Below are 8,718 nucleotides of genomic sequence, written 5' to 3' on the forward strand. Positions count from 1 at the left end.
AATATTAGACTGTTATGTATTAGGATATTTTGTACAAAGTCCTTGCCACTAATGCAAAAATGTGAGATTTCAGAAAACACCCCTGCCTATTCTGAAGTAACAACTTACTAATTATCCAGTTGGGGTTAGGGCTAGGAATGATTTGAAAATTTGAATTTCCAACACAATCTGCATCCCTAACTCTAACGGGATAATTACTAATTTTCTTCTTTCGAGCATTGGTGGGAGTGGTGGGGTTTTGTAAAAAAGATCCATGGCTTATACTTTTCTTAATTCATTTTGGCTGGCGTAAAATATATGGGATTCATTTGTCATTCTGTGGTTACAGATGGCAATTTTAATAAGCTAGTCCAAATAGTCCACAAATAAGGCCCTTGCTCTATGGGAAAATGTGGAACGATCTATGAGAAAAAGTGGGTTAGCTTCATCAGACCAATAGATGTAAAAGAATTACTAGAAAAAATATTGTGATGTACAACACCCATCTACAATCCAACTTGTAGACCCATATCTGCTTATATCTGGCCTTCTGAATGATAATATAAAATATTCAATAAACAGTGCATTAATAAGCCTATATTTGACTTTCTCTATATTAGGTTGAAGCGAAATGTAGAATGCCTCATGAGGAAAGGGTTGTATTTTACTACACTATTGAAAATTCAATACTTTTTAGTCTAGGGCAATGTTCTGAGCAAAAAAAAAACTTGAAACACCTATTGTCTCAGTATTTATGCTAAATGTTTGACATTAATATGATAATTGCTGTTTTTTGTTTGGTGTCACCTTTATTAGAAGAAGTACTTGTGATACTACATGTATTACACCAGGCAGAAAAACATTTTATAGCTAGTCCAATAACATAGCACATGAATTATTGTATATTTATGCAGGAGGATAATGTACTCATAATGTACATAGTTATGGATTCATACAGATTTGAAAAATTTAATATTTTCCACAGTGACCAAAAGTTGAATGAGCTCTTCTTTTAAGCAGCATATATAGCTAATGAACAATTTTTCAAAAAAAAAAAAATCTTAAAAACCACTTAATTTAGTTCGATTTACTTTTGTAGTTTTTGAATATCCAAATTGATTTATGCATCAGTGGAGGAAAATTGATATATCATTATTAGTGGTTGAAAGGCAGTGTTCTGCCATATTATTTTACATACATGTGGATTATGTAAAATATTTGTCAACCGATCTATCTTGACTTATATTTCTTTAAAGCGCATTGATCACTGTAAACCATTGGTTAAATTTACCCAACTTTATTGTTAGAATTCCGCAGATACAATCATTTTTACTTCATGGTCTATTAACATGCTCAAGTAATCTAATCTTAGAAACACGTCAACCGAAAAGGAATGCGGAAACAATCATTTACTTTTGCCCAAACATGCATGAACGAGGTATCTTAAAAAACACTGATCGTGGGTGGAACATACTTTCATGCTTCATCAATATCCCACACTCAGCAGAAGTCAAACATATTTTGAGTAAACACACCTTTGTACAGGAGTATTTTGGGTTTGATTAACCTGAATTGCAGTCTGGGTTGTGGATAACATGTTGATTTTCATGTATCTGCGCGTAAAATTACAGTATCATTTGCCCCTGGCTTTGTGTTTGGAGTTTTTCCGTTTTTAATAAGTAACCTGATAAACCATGGTGTAAAATGATTAAAATATTTGTGAAATGCTTAATAAAATTGAGCTTGTCCAAGGATAAGCACTAAATCAACAATCCAATTCAAGACTTCTCACAATTATTATGTGCAATTTCAATCTGAAATTACCATTTACTATCAGTCTACCATATCATAGTTTGTGAATAAATGAAGAATTCAATGTTCATCTTGGCTATGGTCAGCATAATTAGTAAATAATGGAAAAGGTCGCAATATAGGACAATACCCGTTTACTTTTGTAAATTGGGCAAACAATACCATGACCTTCCTAACAACTAACTTCATGACAAAATTGTAAGGGGACTTTATGGACACCCCGCATAATTAGTTTGACGAAACATGGTATAAAAACGGTTGTAAACAAACAACGATGCGCTAAGGCTAAAGTCAAGTTACTTTGTCACACTTTGTCAACGATCCACGAAGAGAGAGAGTTTAACAAGCTCGGAACATACATGGGACACGCCATCTATGTGCGATATAGCAGTATCCCATACTTGGCAGTATAATTTTTTGAAACAAAGTGCTGTTTTTATCAGTTTTATTAAACTGAGAAATACGATGTTGACGCGTATTCTTAGTAGTTGTAATTTGGGCAAACAAGACCATGACCTTCCTAGTTAGTTTTACCGAGTTTGATGTTAGTTATATGTAATTAGTTTGAGAAAACCATTGTATAAAAGTGATTGAAATAATCGCGAAATGCTTGCTGAAACTGAGATTGTCTAGGTACATACATCAATATATCAACAGTTCATTTCAAGTCTTCTCACTATTGTTGTTTCCAATTCCTGTCAAAATTATCGGCATATTATAGCATGTGAAAAATGAATAAGTATATTTTTATCTTGGTTATGTTTCTCCTAATTCTGTAAATAATGAAAAAGTCGTTAATAAGAGACTTTGTGTAGAGCTTGATCGGTTGAAATAGATTAAACTTTTACAGCCTATGTTGTCAATTCTATGAATCGATTGGTGAAGTGAAATATTTTTTTTTTCATTTCTCAAATAAAGAAATTCATTTAGACGAGAAGGATGGGCCGTTTAAATGAAGATTGTGGTCGAATATTCTCATGAATTTCCAACTGTTATAAAACTTTGAAAATGATATTAAACTGTTTGAGTTACGTATTAGGATCTTTTGCACAAAGTCCCCGCCACTAGTGCAAAAATGTAGGATTTCAGAAAAACAACAACTTACAGTACTAATTATCCAGTTAGAGTTAGAAATGATTTAAAACTTAGAATTACAAGTGCAATCTGCATCCCTAACTCTAACTGGATAATGCAATGCTAATAATGCTGGACAATGCTGGATAATGCTAACCCACTAATGCAAAAATGTGAGATTTCAGAAAACACCCCTGCCTATTTTCAAGTAACAACTTACTAATTATCCAGTTGGGGTTAGGGCTAGGAATGATTTGAAAATTTGAATTTCCAGCACAATCTGCATCCTTAACTCTAACAGGATGATTACTAATTTTCTTATTTTCAGCATTGGTGGGAGTGTTTTGAACGGGACCATTGTACAAAAGATACATGTGTTATACTTTCCTTTTTTGTCTGAATGAAGCGTAAGTGAAGTCTGTGGTTACAGTTGGCATTTTAATATGTTCAATACTTGCTTGCACAGAGCCATGTTCTGAGCAACAAAAAAACTTGAAACACGTGATGTCTCAGTATTTATGCTAAAAGATTGACATTAATGTGATAATACCTGTTTTTGAAACTCTGGCTTTGGTGCCACCTCCATTAGGAATAGGATAGGATTTACATATTTATCCCGGGAAGAGAAAAGTCAATAAGATGGCTTAATTATATAGAGAACCACGGATTCTCACCTGGTTACCAGTCTATGTCGGGTATAAGATTAGTTAGCCACTTTTCAAATGCACGAACTTGATATTGGAGAAAAATTTGGGAAAAAATGTAAAATTTCTGGAATTGTCCAGTAGTGTCACTTGGAATAGCCATATTACGAGTTCGGAGACTGTCTGTTAAATAAACCCCCTGCCCATAGGTCTGCCCACCTATACACAACATGATGTGAAGTAGATGAACAAAATTAGCCTCCTCCATATTGGTACACATATTTCTGGAGCGCCGAAATCTGAAACTACTTTTTATGCCTTTATAGTTTAAATATTCTTGTGTTTCAATATATATATTCAACATAGCAGTGGCGTCGCGTGGTCATTTTGACAACCGGGGCAAGCTACTGCGGAACCAAGTCACCCCCATCTACGGGGACAGGATGAGCGCTGTAAGTTCTCCCATCATTTTATGAGTATAAAAACCATTCCATCGGTAACAACCAATCGGCAAAAGCGACAATTTTTAACGATAAGAAAGTGTCTTTGAAACCGGTCCAAGTCAAGGGATTAATAAATATAGACATAGTTTATTTTGAAACCTCTTTCAAAAGGAAAGGCAATATTTACCCAGATAAATACAATGACATATTAACAGAAACTTCGGGAAAGCAGACAAAACCTAAAATAAGGTTTAAAACGTTACTATGAAGAAAGGAAAGCTAATGCAAAGATAAGGACATGCGTCGCTCACTCATAAATATATATGCTGCTAGACTTCTACTGCTTGAACATATATGCAACACGCCGCGGTTCCTTGGAAGCAAAATGCTCAATAACGCGCTGATTAAAGTCATGCATCCCAGATATAACGTCTCTGTGAATGGATAAAACAGCCAAGGAATTTAATCTATCTTGCTTCATTGTGTTTCTGAGATACGTTTTAATACGCTTCTGCGTGCTGAATGTTCGCTCTGCGTCGGCGGAAGAAATAGGCGTCGTCAAAATGATGTCCAGAAATTTTGCAGACGCCGCAAAGGTAGTTACTAGAGTGTTATCTATGAGGAACCCATAGAGCGCGCAAGTTGATGTGATGTCCAAAAAAGTTTGATTGGTGTATATACATCGCAATTCATTTTCCAATTTACCTACGTTTATCATGGGGTAAAATTTGGAGACAGTAGCCAACAAATGGATGGGAAATTGACGTGCAAATTTTGAAAAATTTTTGGGGTTCATCAAAGAGAACGCGGCAAGGTGTTCAGTGCGCAGACGATCGCTTATTTGATTCACCAGAATGTCACAGCATTCCTTTGCAGACAAAATCAAACGCTGCGTTGTTTGCCCGCGGCGTAAAGAAGCACTCCATGTGTCGTCGTATTTTATTGTTTCCCGGATACGAGATACAGCATCGCAGAAGTCTGAAATACACGACTGCACAGACGCTCCATCCATTAGCCTTGACTGCAATGCGCCGTATAATACATTCACGTGATAGAATATTGTGGAGAAAAAAAGCGAGAAAAAATGAAAACTCACCATCTTCTAGCAGACGCTTTAGACCTGCCGCCTCCCTCACAGAGCGTTCGTCCCAAACCGGAGAGCTCTGAATGCCATTGAAACACTCAATGAGCTCAGACCTAATTTCGGACACGCCCTGCACCACGCGTGATTGGAAGTTCCAACGTGTTGGTGCACAAGCTGAGAGACGGCGGCTACATATCTGGCGAAGGAGGTCAGAGCGCTTCGGCGAAACGGAAAAAAATGAAGAAAACCCCGAAACATTTGCAAAAAATCTACGGACGAGAGGGGTATCAAGACACATATTTTTAATAACGAGGTTAAATTGGTGTGCATAACAATGTAAAAAATGCGCATGAGGAAAATCTTCTTTTATATAAACTTGAACACCATGTTTCGACCCACTCATGACTGCCGCGCCGTCATAAGTTTGAGCTATCAATTTTGACTTCGCGTTGTAAGACTGTAACACTTCTTTCAGTACAGCCGCAAGCCGTGCGATCAACGATTGGTACAAAGCTGTGAAATCTCTCGGTAGGTCTACCATCTTTCACAAACCGAAAAATCACAGCCAGTTGAGAAACGCACGTGATGTCAGTTGTCTCGTCAGACTGAATCGAAAGGAACTGGCAATTCTCAATTTCAAGAGCCAAATGTTGTAAATAAATTTTATACATTGAGTCGAGCAAATCATTTTGGATATCCTTAGATGTCCCTTTCGAAACAGTTGCGGCATCAAGATGATACCTCAATACTGTATCTAGGGATGCGGTGTATTCCACCATATCCCAAAATACCCCTCTATTAGAAGAGCCAGCCAGTTCATCGTGCCCACGGAGGGACAGCTCGTGACAACCAATGAACTTCAAAACATCTATCAATCGACCGAGAACATGGCGGTTTTTCTCGACATTTTGGTTGTGCCGACGAATAGAAACCGCGCGTCCTTCATCCAACTGTGCTGCAATATTAACATTTCCGAATGTTCGGTATTTTACTGAATGGTTCGAATGCTCCATAGAAGATTGATGATCCCTGGCACGCTCGGAAAGATGTTTAAGATCTCTAAAACCAAATTTACACCAACGTGAGTCACGGGCGGTAGCAAAAAGTAGGCAATAAAAACAAAAAAGTGCATTTTTGTCCTCGCTGTAACACAACCATTCGTGTTTTTTATACCAAGTTTCTACGCAGAATGTACGCCGACGCTTTCCTCCGTCATGGGATTGTTCCAGTGAACAATTTTTTGGTTGATAAGGCCCAAGCCGTTGTACCTCTAATTTTTGTTCCAGCGGCTGCTGCGAAAACGGAGTGCGAAGTAGTGCATCAACCTTATTCATTATGAGGTCTAAGGCTAAGAAATGCGAAGCCGGAAAGAAGTGAGGAGCTCAAAAGGAATGTGGAAAATCGAAAGCAAATGGACTAAAGGTATTATGAAGATAAACCAACCAACCAATGTATAATGTATTTCTGTGATTTTTATCTTACAATTTTTAACTAATTACTGATCTTTATAATTTGCAGCCATATCTTGTTTTATCTGAAGAAGTTAGACTATGATGTAACGAAAGCTCATAAATATACTTGGTATTTCGTGGAAAGAGATTATGTTATTTTTATTTGGCATAGATTATATGAAGACCTCAGTGTAGAGGCGATCGGTAACGTATGGAATTTTATTATTACCCTGAAATACCAGTTTTGTTTTGTTTTTGAATGTTTGGGGTCTAATATAGCCAACAATATCTGATGGGTAGTTTAAACTTGCATTTGTCACCTAATTTCAGCAGCGGAATCATGACTATGTACCATGACGAGTACTTGAGAAGTTTTTCATAACTCTACATGTCAGATTTCATTAGGTACTCACTTTAAAATAAACATATTTCTCTTTTTATCCTTGCAGAAAATATTAAAAAAAAAAAAAATTTTCAGTGCACTATCCTCATGATCGAAACTAATATATACTCCTTTCTGCATTCCTGTCCTCAAAACACTCAATATAAAGTAATTTCTGTCGGTGTGGAAATATTTTTGCCAAAAAAACAGTATTCCCTCACACATAGAGCAGGGGTCCGCAAGTACTTTTTGACGCGACCCTAACAAAATAGTTTTAATTTCTCACGAGCCAAGCATTTAGTGAGCATATAATTTTGTGGGAAATTCTTTGTAATTAAATATCAATTTCAAGACTACTATTGACTTTTCTATTGAATTTTCTTGTACAAATTGTATGAAACTTTAGTGATTTTCTTGTACAAATTGTAAGAAACTTAGCATACAAAATAGTAAATAATTAAATTTTATCTGCCTGATGAGAATTACAGGCTCTGTGTTTAGAACACAACATATCAATTTAAGGTTTAATTTGAGAGAGGGCAACTTGAAGATCTTCTTTCACTTCTAACCTTGATCTGTATTTGTTTTCAATATATGAGAACGCAGAAAACGTCCTTTCACATGAGTAGGTAGTTACGAAGGGTAGAAGAACATTCATTGAAGCCGCAGACAACTCCAGATACTTATATTTATGGCAATTTACAAATTGTTTTGCGACACAGATTAGAAGGTCTTGCGGCCCAAATGTGATTGCAGGCCCACTACTTACGGACCCCTGGTATAGAGAGCTCTGTTCAAAACAGAGGCGTGGAATGGGTGTCGCATGAAACATCATTGAATGTATTACTTGAAATCATGAAAACAACAATATTAATTTAGGAACAATTATGTAAATGTTACAAAGTAATTATGAATAGCGACTGTTTACAAAAGTGTACATTATATAGCAATAGCAGATTTAATGGCATCTATGTTAGGCTTCATCGCACTTGGATGACAAATGTTTTCTTGTTAGATTTGTAGCAGCTTTAGTTAAAGCTTATATCCTAGAACTTTGAAGTTATTGTCGAAAAGTATTATTGAATATTACATCGGATGGATCTTTTTTTATGAAGCTTTACCAGATGGTCAATACGCTGGATGTTTAAAGTGTATGACATTGTAAAGCAAATATGATGTCTTATCAAAAAGTAATAGCAAAAGTCAATGATAACACTGAAAAGTGCACTGACTTCTATGACTTTGCTGAACCTCATGGAGTTTTCAAGAGAAAACTAAATGTGGACGTAACTCCTCAATTGGAAGAAATTGATTTTTATAGAGGTGGAAGAATTCCTGAACACGATTATGTACCAGAGTCACCTAATCAACAAAAGTATTTACAACGAGAAAGAGAAATAGGGATCAGAAAAGAGACACAACCTGATGAATTGTTTAACAACTTTAAACATGGTCATGTCTGTTTCGTGGGGCCCCCTGGTTCAGGAAAGACCACTCTCATGAAAGCAACCTCAAGAGATGTCATACAGGGAAAATATTTTCAGGGGAATATCAAGATGGTTCCATATGTAGAATGTAAACAATTTATGAACGACAGTAAAGTAACAGCAGAAGAACTAATTTTCAGCAATCTCACAAAAGAAGAAAGAGTTCAAGCAATAGACATTGCAAAAACTCACCCAGAGGAAGTTTTGTTTATGCTCGACTCCTTGGATACTCTTCAATATACAGTTGATGGAGTTTATGAACTCATCAGTCTAGATGAGCCTGCATATCCTGAGGTAATAATGTGGAATTTTCTCTCGGAAAAATTATTTCCTGGCTGTCGCATTATATCGTCCAGTCGTGA

Source organism: Styela clava, chromosome 2 (genome assembly GCF_964204865.1).
Source record: "Styela clava chromosome 2, kaStyClav1.hap1.2, whole genome shotgun sequence".
NCBI lineage: Eukaryota > Metazoa > Chordata > Ascidiacea > Stolidobranchia > Styelidae > Styela > Styela clava.